The sequence below is a fragment of the Ipomoea nil genome, unplaced genomic scaffold, assembly GCF_001879475.1.
Source record: "Ipomoea nil cultivar Tokyo-kokei standard unplaced genomic scaffold, Asagao_1.1 scaffold2963, whole genome shotgun sequence".
NCBI lineage: Eukaryota > Viridiplantae > Streptophyta > Magnoliopsida > Solanales > Convolvulaceae > Ipomoea > Ipomoea nil.
The window spans coordinates 226,639-234,771 of NW_017619391.1; the positions used below are offsets into that span (position 1 = coordinate 226,639).

General features: G+C 39.2%; 1 long non-coding RNA gene across 1 annotated transcript; it reads right to left on the bottom strand.

Moving 5' to 3' along the window:
• Positions 1-3,536: 3,536 nt before the first annotated feature.
• LOC109162909 lies at positions 3,537-4,192 on the bottom strand. Its single transcript, XR_002051170.1, has 3 exons — positions 4,131-4,192; positions 3,924-3,971; positions 3,537-3,854 (listed from the first exon to the last, which is right to left on the bottom strand). It is a non-coding gene; the product is annotated as an uncharacterized LOC109162909 (long non-coding RNA).
• Positions 4,193-8,133: the final 3,941 nt, after the last annotated feature.

Consider the following 8,133-nt stretch of genomic DNA (forward strand, 5'->3'; position numbering starts at 1 on the left):
AGATTGAAAGAGATTTGTTATGCATTTAAGGTTGTAGTCTATGCATAAGGGTGAATAAGTAATTGTAATGTTAGAGCTATTTATGGTTAAAAATAAATTGGAATATATTCCATGCAAAAGATCAATTGATTATGGGATTGAATTATATATTAATTGCAACAAATTAGTATTACTATTGTGAGAGTTGAATGAAAGCATCCGTAATCAGGAACTCAATGCAAGGTGGTTTCTCAAGGCCACAGTGATGGTGCAAACGGTTATAGGTATGTGCGATTGTCTTAGTACTATTTTTTGGCTTTTCGTATGTCTGTGCATATAATATGTTAAGTCTGTGCGGTGCAAACCCGAAGTGTGTGTATTTAATTTCAAGTGTGTCTAATTAGCGCATGAGGAAGGAGGTTAAGACAAGTCACATTACGTATAGTATGTAATGCACGAGTTTTAAAAAGTTGAATAGGCAATCAGATATTGTGTTTCGATATGATATGTGGTTAGGTAACGAGACATTGGCGGAAAAAACATGGTGGAGTTTTGTATTAGAATATGCAAGTTAGGGTGATGCTTCTGCAAGTTTGAGAGGTAGCCTTTGCGAGTGAATGGCTTAGGCTAAGCAAGTAAGACACAAAAGGCTATTTGCATTATATTCTCAGCTGTGAAGGCTAGTTTTTATCCATGTGCGAGTTAGAACTTTAGGCTGTGCAATTGAGTGGTAAAAAAGTTGAATAGGCAATTAGACATTGTGTTTTTATATGATATGTGGTTAGGTAACAAGACATTGGTGGGAAAAACATGGTGGAGTTTTGTATTAGAATATGCAGGTTAGGTTGATGCTTGCGCAAGTTTGAGGGTTAGCCTTTGCGAGTGAATTGCTTAGCCTAAGCAAATAAGACACAAAAAGGCTATTAGCGTTATATTCTCAGCCTGTGCATGTTGGTTTATTACCATGTGCAAGTTAGAACTTCAGGCTGTGCAACTGATTTTGTGAACCTGTGTATGCTAGTTTATTACCATGTGCAAGTTAGAACGTCAGGCTGTGCAACTGAGTTTGTGAGCCTGTGAAAGTTACGACTTAGCAATTATTAACGACTGACCTTGTAGTTGCCACATATTATTTAGGGAAAATAAAGTTCATGAAAGTTACAACATGCATTCCAACTATTGTATCGTAACATATGTACATGATTTGATGTTTGTCTGGAGATTTTGTTTTTAAAAAGACATATGAATAACCCAAAGGAAGATAAATGAGTGTGCTGATTTAATGATGTCATGTGGTGTACTATGTATTCTGTATGTTGGCAGGCACTAAAGTGTTTAAACTGAGACACCAAATGCTTGGGCGATCCACACGTATTGAGAGACGGGATTACAACCCCCACATCCCCCCAGGCCCAACTCGCACACCATCCAAAGGCGCCTGTTCCTCAGCAGAAGTAGACACCGCGACCGGAGGAACCGGGGGAGACCCAATTTGCACCCCGCCACAAGGTTGGTGAACTTGAACAGGTGTCGAAACCGCAACGGGGGGAACTTGTTGACCTCCTTGCACAATAGACGAACTAGCACCTGGCGAGGATAAAAACACCTCAGAATCGTTCTCTACAATGAAAACAACGAAACAAAGGTAACCAATAGGGAACAAATAAATGAAGTCAAACGCACACACCATAAATGAAAACAACGAAACAACGGTAACAAATAAATGAAGCCAAACGCACACACCATTTTATCAAAATGCACACACAAGAACCACTACAGTTCTAAACTACTAACCAATAGGGAAAAAAAACACATATTCCAAAACAACACAAATCGTGTGCTGTGACAATAATTATAACCAACATTATATAACAATAATGTTAAAACTCTTAAAATTTGACAAATTAATATAAAACTTTTTAAGTTTGTGACAATTATAATTATCAATTAAAGAGAAAAATAAATGTGATCAGGCTTCCATGCGTCAGTGCATAATTTTGTTTAAAACATTACAACATAGCATCATTTTTTTTATAATAAAAAAACACAAACATATCTAAATGGCTAATTTACACTACCAAAGTTCAAAAATTAAAAAGCAGTGAACACATATAATAGTATGTACAACGGTCTGCATACGCCGAAATCCTATAACGCATACCAACAGTAACGTTGTTGCCAATAATTGTTGGCAACACTTTTCCCGTTAGATTGGATTTGGCTACATAAACAAGAGAGTTGTCTTGGATATTGGTTGCAGTTCCGATGCTTACGCTATTCACATCACCTGCAAGAAGCACATATATGAAACAAATAGCCACAGTTCATGAAGACAAAACTCATGAAAGTACAAGGGTGAATTTATTTATGACTTTATATGCAGATGAATTTTTGTGAGCTTGATTGGTTCCTCCATATTTGACGGGTTTGCCATTAAGCAATTATAAGTTGAAATGATTTGTAAAACATTTGCACTAAAATTACTATGCACTTCTATCATCACCCCTATTCTTCTCATCCTTCACCCTCAAAAGGACGCAACCCCATCACACCAAAAGCAACACCACAACACAGAAGCAATACCTGGAACGCCGTCGGAAGACGCCACCCTCAGCCGCTTTGAACTCCGGTTCGAAGAGCCCGCTATGCCGAACGCTATACCTATGTGCAAGAACGAACCGCCTTCAAACGCTAGGAGAAGAAGGAAGAAACGAAGAAGATGACCAGTCAGGGAGAAAAAAACGAACAGAAGAAGAATAGACGGTTGAAATGGAAAGAGACAATTACCACCATAATTATTAACGCACAAGCCCATAAGATCTGCAAATAAATTAAAGTAAATTAACATAACCTAATAAAGACACAACTAAAAAGACAACAAAACCCTGCCACACACCCACAAAGGAGACGCACGTGCCCATAATGCATCATCCATCTCATTCGTCCAAAACCCCAAATAGACGCACAAGATCAAGCCTCACCACCTTGCCTGCCAAAGGTAACCTCACCAGATTCAATATATATATATATATATATATATATATATATATATATATATATATATATATATATATAAGAAAAAATTACAGCCAAAAGGAAAATTTTAATAAAGAAATATTTTTTTTAAGGAGTTATTCATTGCCACCAAAACAATGTTTAACATGTGACCCAAAAGTGGTCACCCCACAAGGGCATAATGCCTATACAAACCACTAGCTAATCCATAATGCCACATTGCCTTAGTGCAAACCAATACTAACCAAATGGGTGCAACCAACCTAAACCTTGCGGCCTACCAAGCCCTCCCATTTCTGTGTGATTGGTGAGGACCATCATCTGCAAGACTTACCATCTACCGCAAATCTGTCAAATATGATTAAAAGATATCAGACGGCAAAAATTATCCTTGGAAATATTATAAGGCGAAAATTAGGATTAATTTCACTGCAAATCAAAATTAATTTTATGAAAAATTTTAGAATACAACTGTCTAAGAATATGCCTTTTCAAGATTCTCTTCTTATATGCAAAGAAATGATATCCTAAACTGCTTGGTATGACAACAGTAGTAAATATGGATCTTTGGTCATATAAACAACTTCCAAATCTACATAGTCTCTGAGTTTTGAATGATATTTAAGAACTCATGAAATTTTGGGCCAGTTTCAAACTGCTAATTGGAAACAAATAATCACCTGGAAGCTGATGGCACTCATAATAATTCCTGTCAGCTCTATATATAGCAACCTATGGACATAAATTCTGCTCCTAAATACAAATTTCGAAGAGGGCGACGACTCTTTTCAGGTTACGACCTCTACCAAGGTTACCACAGCAAATACTAGGAATAGCGTACCGCCAATGTATGCAATAACCTAAAACAAGAGACCTTAAATATCTAGATTTGACATGAAGTAAATATGCTTAAGATATAGGAAGGTAACCTTTTCGGATAAGAATGACCCTAGTAATTAGCCACCAAGAACAGCCAGCTGCACGAATTGTCGTGTTAAAAGATGTAGCATGGATAGATCGATATAACGAGAGAAAGAGAAAGGATATCCAAGACAAAATAGAAACAAAAATTGCGTTTCAACTCTTAAATCACTGTCTACAAACGAAAATTTGGTACGAAATCTGTTTTAACGTACCAGAGTTGCCACTCCATGGCCAGCAAGCGCGCCTGCAATTACTCCAAGCGGCTGCAGCAAGATATCCATCCAAAAACAATTATAACTGAGCCCACCAAACTGCATAAAATTCCAATGATTAGGAAATAAGCAGATAACATTCTTGCACACAGGCGTACGAGTGTAAAGGGAATACCAATAACAGATTAAAGCCAATTTCCCGAGTTCGATCAGCAGGAATGTTGCCACTAAGAAGATGATCACAAACACCTTCCGACATAAAAAATATCCCATAAGAAGATGATGCCAAATGCATTGTGAAATAAGATTCACAGCGACAATAATATACAACAATTCTGACTATTATAATCATATGTTTTCACAGTACCATATACATAAAACGATTCAAGTTATGACTAACAATGCTTGTTGAGGCAAGAGAAATATGTGACTTAAGTCAATTGGAACAATAGTCACCATCCTGGTGATACAAGTCTGCAAAAGTACGGTGACTAGCATAAATCACTCACATTCAAGGAAAGAATACAACCAAGAAAGATCCAAACTTTATTATGGTTAATACAAGCTAATAATCCAAACCAGAATCACGAATGAGGATAGTTATGGTCTAAGAATGAGCATAATCAATGAGTAAATGAATGCACTTTCCAAATCAAGATTTCAACTTAACCACAAGGTCACAAGTTCTAAGCCCAGCCCTCTTGATTTGTGCCGGTCAGCTATGGGCAACCTAAGTTGGTTTACCTCATTTGGCTCACTTACCGACTAGGATGAACCACCACTTAGTAGTGTCTGCTGGTTTCACTTGTCACCCAAAAAAAATCAGCTTAACCTAGCTAGCTCGCATTGCCAACCATAACATTGGAATCTAGAAGATCATACATTTTTACTTATTATCAATCAAAAAGTGGGAGTGCATTAAAGAAAAATCCAATTTCAATTCCACTTTCAAAGTTTTCAGTTTTCACAGCAGATTTTTTTGTAAGGAAACAAAATAAAAAGACTTTAACTTAGTCACTAAAGTCCAAGTATAGGCAAATAACAATAAATACAGTAAAATCATGTTTCCGCGTTTCCAGAATGTTCAATTTTCATGAAGTAGAATACCTGTACAACTAGAAATGCTGAAGACACCAGACAGTCAACTAACAGGAATGCTCCTCCAATAATCCAGTCTACTTGTGGTAAATGAAGATGGTGAAAGTTGGTTCTTAAAGAGGCAGAGTTTGTCAAAATCTCCGGGCCCTTACAGAGAGTAGCAATGAATGCTCCAACAATTGGTATCCATCCAATAACAATTATTAAAAAATAAAAAATAAAAAATTAGACCTTAGGAAGTGACTGCTATACCTCAAATCTAATGCTCTCTCCATCCGCGATTTCAGATCTGATACTCTCTCCGTCGTTTCTCTCTTTGTTGATTTCAAATCTAGTCTATCTCCATCGCTGTGCATTGTCGTCGTTAGCCCAGAAATCCTCCGCCACAGAAGAGCCAACAACCTCAGACGAATCGCGGGTGACCTCGAACAGAAAGAAGCGAGAGACGTCGACATTCCGGCTGGGCAGAAGAGGGGATGGATGAAGGGAAAAGAAGGCGAAGGAGACACGGACGTTCTGTAATAAATATCACTGGAAAGTTCTTGTATTCAATTATTGATGAAACACATAATACAAGGTATAAATAGGGGATGCCAGTACCAGCTCTAGACTAATTCTAAGAGATAAAATATAACTACCTAGACTAAATCAACATAAGAAAAGGTATACAAATATTATCCCTTAATACGCCCCCCGCAAGATGGAGGAACCATCAGTTACACCAATCTTGGACCTAAAACGGTGAAATAGTGCCCGTCCCAAAGGCTTAGTTAACACATCTGCCACTTGATCATAAGCAGGGACATGACGAACCAATAGACTCCCTTCAGCTACCATATCACGGAAAAAGAAATAGTCTAAAGCAAGATGCTTCATTCTTGAATGGAAAACCGGATTCTTACGCACATACGTTGCCCCAAAATTGTCACACAATAGAGATGGCAGTTCGAGCAAGTGCACCCCGGTTTCACGCAAAAGATTTTGAATCCAAACTAGTTCAGCGGCAGCATGCGCCAATGCCCGGTATTCTGCTTCCGTGGAAGACCTAGACACCGTTTTCTGAAGTGAACACTTCCAAGAGATAACATTATCCCCAAGATAGACAACATACGCGGTCGTAGACCGTCCTTTGTCTTGTAAGTTACCCCAGTTAGAATCAGAGAAGGCCACCAAGCGCAAGGGAGAATCAAATTTCAACAATAAACCATGATGAATGGTACCTTTCAAATATCTGAGAACACGCTTCGCACTTTGCCAGTGTTCTGAAGTTGGTGCATGCATGGACTGTGCTAGTTTATTCACAGCATAAGCTACGTCTGGTCGGGAGATGAGGAGATACTGCAAGAGTCCAATTAAGCGACGGTAATCAGTGACATCAACCACCGAGCTAGACTCGTCACAGGATACATAGTCAGCCGCCATAGGAGTAGACACAGATTTTGCACCGTCCATTTTGAATTTAGAGAGAATGTCAGCCAAAAAATGCCCTTGTGATAGAAACATACCAAGAGTCGTAGGAATCACTTCAACACCTAAGAAATAGTGAAGTAGACCAAGATCTTTAATAGAAAATCGGTTAGCCAACATCATTATAAAATCATCCAGAAAACCTGCATTATTTCCGGTGAAAATAATGTCATCGACATAAAGCATGAAATATGCAATCACACCATTAGACATGTACACAAATAATGAAGTATCAGCTCTAGAGCGTGCAATGCCTGTCGAAACCAAAAAATTCGACAACTCCATATACCACGCGCGCGGTGCCTGTTTTAGACCGTACAACGACTTACGAAGTTTGCAAACCGAGTTAGGAAACTGGGCATCACTGTAACACCCCCCCTCCAAACAAGCTATAATAAAAGCCTTAACGCATGCAGATAACATAACAAAACACTAGCACAGCAGAAGAAAAAGGATAACTGGATAACATAAAATCCAAACGAGGGTGTTATGCCACGCTTATCAACACGATAACCGCTACGGCCAAATCTGCATGGTTTACATCTATCCAAAAACTCATAAGTCTAAAAACCAAATCGGCCCACAGGCCGTACAACAAGGGAAAGGTACTACACTATCGGGCACTAGACATCGCGCTCGACTAGACATCACCTGTAAGAACACAAAGATAAACATGGGACGACGCCCGGTCAACGAATAGTGCTGGTAACCCACCAATACATGTGAAATAACATACATAAGTAAGGTATAAGCTGTAAAACCATTTTTGAAATGGCATACATATATATAAGTTCAAAACCAAGAGTCAAAGCCAACCTAAGACTCAACACTCTCACAAGAAACACGGGAACACATCCCAAGATCACAAGAACAACACGACTCACAAAAGAGTCAAGGCGTGATCTATCATCACTCAATAGATCAAAACCCGACAAGTACAACGCGAAAGAATAAGACTCACACAACCGGCAACACATGTCAAGGCCACACATTCCTTTGTGACTACACACGTCACAAGAGAAGAACACACAACAGCGGCTACAAAAGCCCTCGTGACATCACCCATCACGAGTTGGTATGCCTGCCTTATGCCCTGTTCCAACCTTATGGCTACCCCCATCCTTGTATCCTCATTCCAACCATTACCTCCAGGACCCCTGTACTTCTTAGTCCAACCTTTTTCCTCCTGGGACCGTCGTCCCCCACCAACAAAACCACCAATTTCATAGTACACAAGGTACCGTACACACATGGCAACATATTGCCCGGATAACACATGTTATCCCCCATAAACACGTGAACCTTACACAAAGGCCACAGCTCCATAATCACGCCACGGCCACCACGAGGACCGCTGCAATACCTTGGTGACTAGTGTCCCATACCACTAATCGTGCAATCCAGGTAAAGCCACACACACCACACCTCAACATGAATC